At 46.2% G+C, this 9725-nt stretch overlaps 1 long non-coding RNA gene across 1 annotated transcript; it reads right to left on the bottom strand.

Annotated features, from left to right (window-relative positions):
- Positions 1–842: 842 nt before the first annotated feature.
- On the bottom strand, positions 843–8362 carry LOC121831526 (uncharacterized). The gene is made up of 2 exons (XR_006075040.2): positions 6924–8362; positions 843–1479 (listed from the first exon to the last, which is right to left on the bottom strand). It is a non-coding gene; the product is annotated as an uncharacterized LOC121831526 (long non-coding RNA).
- Positions 8363–9725: the final 1363 nt, after the last annotated feature.

Genomic DNA, 9725 nt, shown 5'->3' with positions numbered 1-9725 from the left:
CACACACACACACACAGCAAACAAATTTGAAACCACTAGGTATGGGGACTGGTAGCCAGGTATTGGGGTGTACAATTGTAGTTCCAACACTTGGGAGTGTGGAGGCAGGAAGATCAGGAGTTCAAAATCATTCTTAGCAACATAGCGAGTTCAAGACCAGCCAGGGATACATGAGACATTGTCTCAAAAACACAAAACAAAACCTGAGCAAACAAAATCTCTATGGATAATCTATGGACAATTTTAATATACCTGTGACAGTTAATCTCCACTATCAACTTGATAGACTTTATCATCATGAACAAATCTCTGGGCATATCTGTGAGGATCATGTGGATCGCCACAGCTTCCCCACCAGGATGTACTATTGCTTGTGGGTGTGGAGGAGAGTGCTGATCGGAAAAATCACAGGCCATGGTTACCTTTTTAGAGCTTTATTGCGGGGGAGAGAGAGAGAGAGGGAGAGGACAGACAGAAGGAAGGAGCAGAAAGGAAAGAGAGGGATGCACAGAGGGCCCACCCCCTTTTTAGGCTGGGATGCCGTCACAGGCTGATGACGTAATTAAGGACAGAATCCTTACATCTATACCCTCAAACTTCGTCAAAACAAGCATTTCCTTTTCCTTCTCTTCTGCTCCCCTCCTCCAGCTTGCTTACTCTCTCCCTCGACAGGGTTTCTCTGTGTAGCCTGGCTATTGCTCTGTAGACCAGACTGGCCTTGAACTCTGCTTGGGATCAAAGGCGTGCGCCACCACTGCCTGGCAACTGTTTCCTCCTGAAGATGATTTGCCAGTATTTCATCCCAGCAACAAGACAAGAACTAACATATTCCTATAAACAGAAAAAGGACAAATCGCTGATTTATTCTTGAAATAGTTATAACACAAGCAATATTTTGGCAGCAGGATTGAGATCAATTATGGGATAGTCTTAAACCCAGAATTTTAATGATTTTTGCTCCCTGCTGTCACTGGTTTGAACTGGGCAAAATGTTGTCCGTTGCTCTGTGGTACAAGTGGGCAGATTAGTGATGGTCAAAATCAGTTCTCAATTTCTGACAAAATAGCGTATTTTCAAGAAGGTGAAAGAAGTTTTCCCATTAATGTGTCTATAAAATAAATACCCAGAAGATAGCTTTTCCAATTCTGAAAGGCATTAGGCTCTGATTGTGTGGGTCACAAGTGCTGATCCATTTTGGGGCTGATCAGAACATCCTGCTCGCGCTCCGAGCCCAGCCGTCAACTGTGCTGTCCTTCGGCAGACTGAGTTTCCACTCGGCAGAAAGTCTGGCATAATTTACCTTTTCAGATATCGCTGGCAAACTGCCAGTACAATCTCCATCTTTTCTTTCTTCCCCACAAACTCATTAATCATCTGAAAGGGACTTTGATGGAAATGACAAGATCAGGCTCTGCTGTGCAATTAGAACCCTAATGGCTTTGATTGGGAACTTGGTTGAGATTCAGACCCCATCAGACACTGAGAAGAAGAAGAAAAAATGCTTTTTGTGAAAGTGTGGCTTTGCAGGCTGCTTACACAGTATTGTTCCAGAGCGAGAGTTTGAACTTATGACCTCTCCACTTATTTTAAATTTACAAACTTTGGTTCTGAAAAATCTTGCAAGTGAGAAGAACATCATGCAGCAAAGTTAACCAGCCCTAAAGTCTATATACCTTAGTGAACTAATATGCAGTTAGCATTTGCAAAATAAAGTAAATATTTTATTAAGACAGGGTCTCACTCTGCAGTCCTGGCTGACTTGAAACTCTGTGTAGACTAGGCTGACTTTGAACTCACAGAGATCATCCTGCTTCTGCCTCCTGAGTATTGGGGATCTCATGGTTTATAAAGCCATGAATGCATAACTCATCTCAAGTGGAACATATATTTATAGACATGATCTGTTTAATTAACTGTCGGACAATGTCTCAAACTCACTATGTAGCCAAAGATGACAACAGAATCTCACTATGTAGCCCTGGAAGGCCTGGAACTCATCATGTAGTCAGGCTGGCCTTGAACTCATAGAGATCCATTTGCTTTAGCATCAGAAATGCTGGAATCAAAGCCAAATGCCACCACACCAAGCTTTGGCCTTGAACTTCTGATCCTACCTTTGCCACCCATGTGCCAGGGTTACAGACTCATGCGTGTGCTCCAGCAATGCCCACTTATGCTACATTGCAGGTGGAACCCATGGCTTCCTTCATGACAACTGAGCCACATCCTTAGCCCTACATACACACTTTTAAATATTTTAATCTCAAGTTGGTTACTTTTTATTCCTAACAATATCTAGTGAGGTTCTTTCAGACCCAGACTAATAGGTTTTCTGTCTCCCGATAAGAGGTTTCTCTGCCTACAAGTAAGCCAGATCAAGACGAATTGAAAAAGTAGAAGAACAGATTTATTTTAGCAAAGCAATTCCAGGGTGAGTTCTCCATTCCCAGAGAGCAAGGCTGGAGAAGCCACATGCCCGAACTAAAGCAGGAAGATTATATAGGTTGTAGGTGAGGGGTGATAATGTGTCTGCCACAAGCTGGGTTTGTGCCTAAGTTTGGTCAAAAGCTGAACACTTTAGGCGGGGACTCCTAAAAGGGAGGAACTGCTGTAGCTCCCGAGTATTCGAGTATCCGGAACTGGGCTTTTTGGTGCCTCCGCTTTGTTCGTAGATTCTCTGAGTGGGTGGAGTTTGGAGAGACAGGAATGGAGTTTTCCGGATCAAGCAGGGGTGAGCTGGAGGTTCCAACCCAACACAAGCAAAAGAAAAACTTCAGCTTGTTTATGTTCAGTGGGCCTTAAAAATATATTTCAGAGACTCAGCTGTATATAATAAACTATGTCTCGACCAACCAAGGAGTCCTTCAAGAGGAAGCCATTTATCAAGAAATATTTGCAGTTATTCAGCTTTTACTATACATCAGCTGTCTTCTGCTACGAAATTCTTGTGCACTCATATAATACTAGGCCATATGGCAAACAGAATAAGCTTCTGAGACCTACTGCTGATCCACTAGGTAACACCCCTGCAGGGCCTAGGAGACAGGCAGCTGTAGATGCAAAGCTTTGTTTCTTGTGCAAAGGAAGCTCAGACCATCCCTTTCCTTCAGGCCTAGTAGCACTGCAGAGCTGTTGACTGAGGACAATAGGGCTTTTTCATAACCAGGTGCAGTAAAGACTGGAACAGAATTCCTGGAGCAGGCAGAGCTGTGTGGCCCAAGAGAAGGGAAGAGAACAAGGCAGAGTTTCTGTACTGGCTCAGGCTGAGGATAGAGGAGCAAGGAAGAGGTTTTTGTAGATTGTAGGTGAATCAGGTCAGGAGAGGAGAAGAGGGAGGAAAGATGGAGGATGAAGGAACAGGGGATGAAGATGAGATCGAAAGCATAAGGGCTCAGTTATTACCAGGGCTATGAGGGGACAGAAGAAGAAGGGACACAGAGGAACAATTTCAGGAAGGAACTGAAGCTGTGTAGACAGAATTTTGTCTTCGAGAAATAAAGTAACAGACAAAAGAACATGGTGTACATAGGTTCTTTTCCCTCAGATACCCCAAACTGGAGCAGCGTCTTCCCCAGGCCCCTGGGAGGGATTTTCTCAGGGCAGGCCCCTGGGAAAATTCCAATATTGATGGAAAGCTTCAAACATATAAAAGCAGAGAGACCTGCACAGGGGGTCCTATCAGCCATTACACAGGTCTAACAATGATCAACTGATGGCCCACTGCTTCATCTTTATCCGCCACTTAGCCATCACTAATAGACAAGACCACTTATCAATATATCATATTATTCCATCTGTAAATACTTCAGTGTGTTTTAGTAATACATCCTCTTTAAAATACCCACAGTGCAGCTGAGCATAATAACCCACTTCTGTAACCACAGAACTTGGGAGGCTGAGGCAGGAGGATTGCTGTGAATTTGAGGCTAACTTAGATTACCTAGTAAGTTTCTGGCCATCCAGGGCTAGACTGTGAAACTCTTAGTAATAAATGAAAAAAAAAAGAAAGAAAGGCTGGGACTGTAGTTCTCTTGGTAGAGTGCTTGCCCAGCATGTCTGAAGCCCTGGGTTCCATCCACAGTGCCACATAAAACATGGTGCCACACCCCCAAGCACCTGAGAAAGCAAGAGGGTCGAGAGTTTGAGAGCAGTTCGTACACATGAGATCCCTTCTCAAAACCAACCAACAAAACAGCAAAACCCCACAACACTATTATCATCCTTAAAACAAGTCAACAATTCCTCAGGGTCGTTCGTGGCTGTGCTTTGGATGTGGGTCAAAGGCCTGTGGTAAAGGTTTGCTCCTAGCCTACTATCATCAGGAGGTGAATGACCCTTTAAGAGGTAGAGCCTGGCCGGGCGGTGGTGGCGCACGCCTTTAATCCCAGCACTCGGGAGGCAGAGCCAGGCGGATCTCTGTGAGTTCGAGGCCAGCCTGGGCTACCAAGTGAGCTCCAGGAAAGGCGCAAAGCTACGCAGAGAAACCCTGTCTCGAAAAACAAAAAAACAAAAAAAAAAAAAAAAAAGAGGTAGAGCCTGATGGAGGTCTTCCAGTCATGAAGGGTGGGGTGCCTTTAACGGGAAGATTGAGACCTCAGTTCTTATTTATGTGTATGGGTGTTTTGCCTGCATGTACATATGTGCCCCACGCACATGTTACCCACATGTGTGCATAGAGCCTGGGAAGACCAGAAGAGGGCATCCCACAAAGGACATAGGATTTCCTGGGACTGGAGTTACAGATGATTGTGAGCTACCATGTGGATGCTAGGAATTGAATCTGGGTCCTCTGGAAGAGCAGCCAGTGCTCTTAACTACTGCGCCATCTCTCCAGCCCTCTATAAATGAGATTTTTGTTTGTTTGTTTTAAAAAAGAAACAGCCAGGTGATGGTGGTGCACGCCTTTAATCCCAGTACTCTGGAGGCAGAGACAGGTGGATCTCTGTGAGTTGAGGCCAGCCTGGTCTACAGAGTTCCAGAACAACCAGAACTACACAGAGAAATCATGTCTCTAAAACAAACAAACAACAAAAAAGAACCATTAAAAGATCTAGGCATGGTGGCACATACCAGTAATCCCAGCACTCAGGAGTGGAGAAGAGGAGGTCAGGATTTCAACTCCAGCCTTGGCTACACAGTGAGTCCAAGGCCAACCCGGACTACAAGAGACTCCAAAACACAAAAGCCCAGAAGGAACTCCACAGACCCAGCTATTAGAGAAACATAAAAGAAAACCATTTGAGGGAAGGCTATCCAGAAAAGCAATACCAGCTCATAGAAGTCTACTAACACTCTCTGGGTCTTGGATCTGAGCCCATTAGCCCTGAACCAATGCCTCCCTTCCTGTCCCCACTTCAGTGAGGCAAAAACCTGCTGCTGAGACAGCTGAGGATGAGCGTGGACAACAGTGATGGATTCCCTCTGCCCTTCACGGGGTATCACTGAGAGTCCTGGGCTTCATCGGACAAGAGGTCCATGCCACAGAAGCCTAGCTGAGTATGTCTGGCTCAGAGAGAAGCGTGTCAATGACCTCTGCTCTGGCTCCACAACCTAGCTCAGAAATGGCACCTGGGGAAAGCAGAAAGCTTTGATAGTGATAAAGTCTAATCTCTTCCTGGAGAAAATGGCACTCTTGGAGGAGTAGAGTAGCAGAGTGGAATTAAACCCATGGTATCAAAGACAGCCTTGCCATTAACAGCAATTAGGAGCCTGATCAAGTCAGTGAAGACACACAACACCATGAACACTCTGCGCAACCCCGCAGATCTAGTCCCCAGGAAGTGCTGGGCTGAAGATCCAGAGGCAGTGTTTCCTCAAGAGGAGAGCCTTGAGGCCTGGCCCCTCAGCTCTGGGAAGCTGTCCCAGCTGTCCTGCTGGAGGACAGACATGCACCAGGGACAAGAGGCTTCTTCTCAGCTGGCAGCTGGCCCATTGAGCACACTGCTCTGGAAACTAACATCTGGGGCCAGTGTCCATGTCACGGATCCTAGCAAGTAGGCAGCCTCCCCAGGGCTCTGCCCAGGAGCCGAGAACACCAGATCCCCAGGCTCAGTCCAGAGAAGTGGAACAAAGGGTGCCATGTCCTCTCAGCACCTTCCCGGATGTCAGGTCTGAGTTCAGCTCTTTTGATCCACGTCTAAGTGCTGGCCTGAACCTGTTCTCTACCTTCTCGATGTCTCGTGCCTGAGAAACCTATGCCACTGGTCAGGCATGGTGGTGCATGCCTGTAATTCACGAGGCAGGAGGATCTCTGTGAGTTTGAGACCAGCCTGGACTATATAGCAAATTCCAGGACAATTAGGGCTTCATAGGAAGACTTGGTCTCAAACAAAATAAAAAAATGAAAGAAAAAACAAAACAAACAAAAAAAAAGTAGGTTAACTTTTCTTTCCTGCCCACCAATTCCCAAATAACCGACATGGAGACTTAATATTAATTATAAATGCTTGGCCAATAGCTTAGGCTTATTACCAACTAGCTCTTACAACTTAAATTAACCCATTTCTATTACTCTACATCCTGCCGTGTGGCGTTACCTCTCTTTCGCCCTGCACCCCCTCTTTCCTCTCTGTGTCCGGCAACTCCTCTCACTCCACCCTTCTTCCCAGGGTCCTTAGTCTGACTCTCCCACCTAACCTTACCTTGTTCAGCTATTGGCCAAGCAGCTTCTTTATTAAACCAATCACAGTGACATTTATTCATACAGTGCAAAGGACCATTCCACAGAAAAACAAAAGAAACCTGTAGGCCAGGCAGTGGGTACACGCCTTTAATCCCAGCACTGGGGAGGCAAAGGCAGGCGGATCTCTGTGAGTTCCAGGCCAGCCTGGTCTACAGAGTGAGATCCAGGTCAGCCAGTGCTACAGAGAGAAACCCTGTCTTAAAACAAAACAAAAAACCAAAAAGGTTGGGGAGAAAGAAACCTGTATCACTGTTGTGACCAAGATGACAAATCCTGTCTCATGGATCTCAGGACATGTTGTCCACCCTCCATAAAGCAACTTTAGAGGGGGTCATTATGAGAAGGCAGAAGCAGCGGTCCGGGTCCAGTCCTGTGTCCAGCCCCGTCTGGATACCTCGACCCCGCCCTGTGAATTAACAATTGCTCCCTGCTGTTGCTATTGGATGGAGGACAGGTTCTATGTCACAATGGGAATGGACTCGGGGCACTGCCTCAGACACCCGGGGTGGACATTAGCCCCCTTGTCCGACCCCTTCCCAGCCTCACCAAGCCCTGATTCAACCATGTGGCCATGCTTTCCTTTGTTAAGAGTTTATGGTGAAAAGGGACAAGGGAAAACGCCCTGCCTCTGATGTGACCCCAGGACAGGGCTTGAAATCCCACCAATCCCTGAGCTTGCCCCAGAGTCAGACTACAGAATCCCACCAATCCCTGAGCTTGGAAGTCCCACCAATCCCTGGGCTTGCCCCAGAGTCAAACTACAGAATCCCACCAATCCCCGAGTTTGCCCCAGAATCAGGCTATAAAAGTCCACCAATCTCAAGCCACCCTGGAAGGCCCCTCCCCCCAATATTAAAAAATAAAAACAATTTATATAAGCTCTGTGTCCTGTTCTGTTTGCTGCTGCTTCTCACCCTAGAGGCAGCCACCCTCCTGGATTTTTCCTTCTGAATACATCTCTTGAGTAAGGTTTGTTGTGCAGTGTGGTATTTTTACAGAGCTGTAACACTTCCCTGGACATGAGCAGAGCATAAAAACCTTCCTGGGAGACACTCCCCTGAGGGGCAGAGTTGTTACATTGGGGAAGCCTTTCCCTGGCGCAGGGCTGTACACTGCGTGCTTAGGGTGACTTTGTGGTACTCCTTGGCTCCTGACTGCCAGACGCCTTTCCATCTGAGCTGCAATGTTTACAGCTCAACCTTTCCCATCTACTTATCAGGGGCAGAAAAAAAAAGTAGGCAGGAAAGAGCTGGACTGGACAGCAACAGGCATGACAAAGGAGCCCCAGCCCACTCCTGACAGTGTGCATAAGACCCAGTTCAAAATGGGTCACACACGAAATGGGTTTAAATATGAAACACAACGTTATGCCCTTCCCCAAAAGGGGAAGAGCTGGCAGGATGGCTAAGCAGGTAAAGGCACTCCGATAACCTGAGTTTGTCTGGGGGACCTCTATGGGAGAAAGAGATCTCTCACTTCTGCAATTTGTTCTCTGATCTCTGAATACACACTGTGGCGTGTGCATGCACCTCCATTCACACACACACACAAAAATGTAATTTTAAAGTTTAAAGAAGCCGGTGGTGGATTAATCCAAGCACCCAGGAGGCAGAGGCAGGTGGATCTCTGTGAGTTTGAGGCCAGCCTGGTCTACAGAGCAGTTCCAGGACAGCCAGAGCTACATAATACATAATGAGACACTGTCTAGAAAATAATAATAATAATAATAATAATAATAATAATAATAATAATAATAATATAAAAAAACCCACTAAACCCAAAAAACAAAACAAAACAAACAAAAAACCCAGAACTCTCAAAACTTAAGAAATCAAGTTAGAAAATGAAGGAAAAGTCACGAACAAAGTGTTCACCAAAGAGGAGAAAGAGACAGGAAGTTAATGCAGGGAAAGGTGCTGGATGTCATTAGCCACTCACAGAGAGTCACAGAAAGTGAAAAAGCCACAGCAGGGCTAACAATGGTGCTCAGCCAGAGGAGGGCTGCAGAGCATGCAGGAAGTGCTGGGTTCGGCCCCCGCGCCACAGGAAACAGGTGTGGTAGAGCTCGCTTGTATTTCCAGCACTTGGGAGGAGGAGGCAGGAGGATCAGAAGTTCAACGTCATCCTTGAATGCACAGCAAGTTTGAGGTCACCCTGTCCCCTAACAGGATCCTTTGTTCCTAACCCCCAAATAAAAATAACAAAGAAAAGATAATACTCCCCAATAAATGAATGTGCTATGAACGCATACAACTTAGCCAAGTCTGCACAGAATCATATGGGGTGCAAGGGTTACAAATATGGAACGAGGGGACAGTGAAACACCTCAGCAGGTAAAGGCACCTGGTGCCAACCCTGACAACCTGGGTTCCATCCTCGGAACTCACTTGATGGAAGGAGAGAACAGACTCCTGCCAAGCTGTCCTCTGATCTCCACAAACAAAATAGGTAAATAATGTGAGTTTTAGGTTTTTGTTTTTTTTTAAAGATCTATTTATTTATTATGTATACAGTGTTCTGTCTGCACATATCCCTTCAAGCCAGAAGAGGGCACCAGATCTCATTACAGATGGTTGTGAGCCACCATGTGGTTGCTGGGAATTGAACTCAGAACCCTTGGAAGAACAAGCAGTGCTCTTATCCTCTGAGCCCTCTCTCCAGCCCCGAGTTTTAGGTTTTTAAAAACTATTGAAGGGATGCATTCTTGCAATGACAAAATTACAGAAATAAAGATTATTGGTAGACTGTGGTGAGGGGTGGAGTTGGGAGGTGGGGACAGCAGGAAGGAGGGCATGGCTATAAAAGAGCAACCTGAGGGATCCTGGTGGCCGTGGAAACGGTCGTTATCTCACCTCATCCACATCCTGCTTTTGAGTATACTATGTGATTTCTCACGATGTTATCAAGGGGAAACTGCGTAGAGGCTGACCACACTTACTGTAGTAAGCAGTGTTTCTCACTGGTGCACACGTGTGGCCCTGCAGCTGTCCCCAAGGGGATAACAGGGTTTGTCTGGAGACAAATATGACTGGCATTTACAAAG

This window comes from Peromyscus maniculatus, chromosome 8, assembly GCF_049852395.1.
Source record: "Peromyscus maniculatus bairdii isolate BWxNUB_F1_BW_parent chromosome 8, HU_Pman_BW_mat_3.1, whole genome shotgun sequence".
Taxonomy (NCBI): domain Eukaryota; kingdom Metazoa; phylum Chordata; class Mammalia; order Rodentia; family Cricetidae; genus Peromyscus; species Peromyscus maniculatus.
This window is presented reverse-complemented; position numbering and strand designations above follow the sequence as displayed.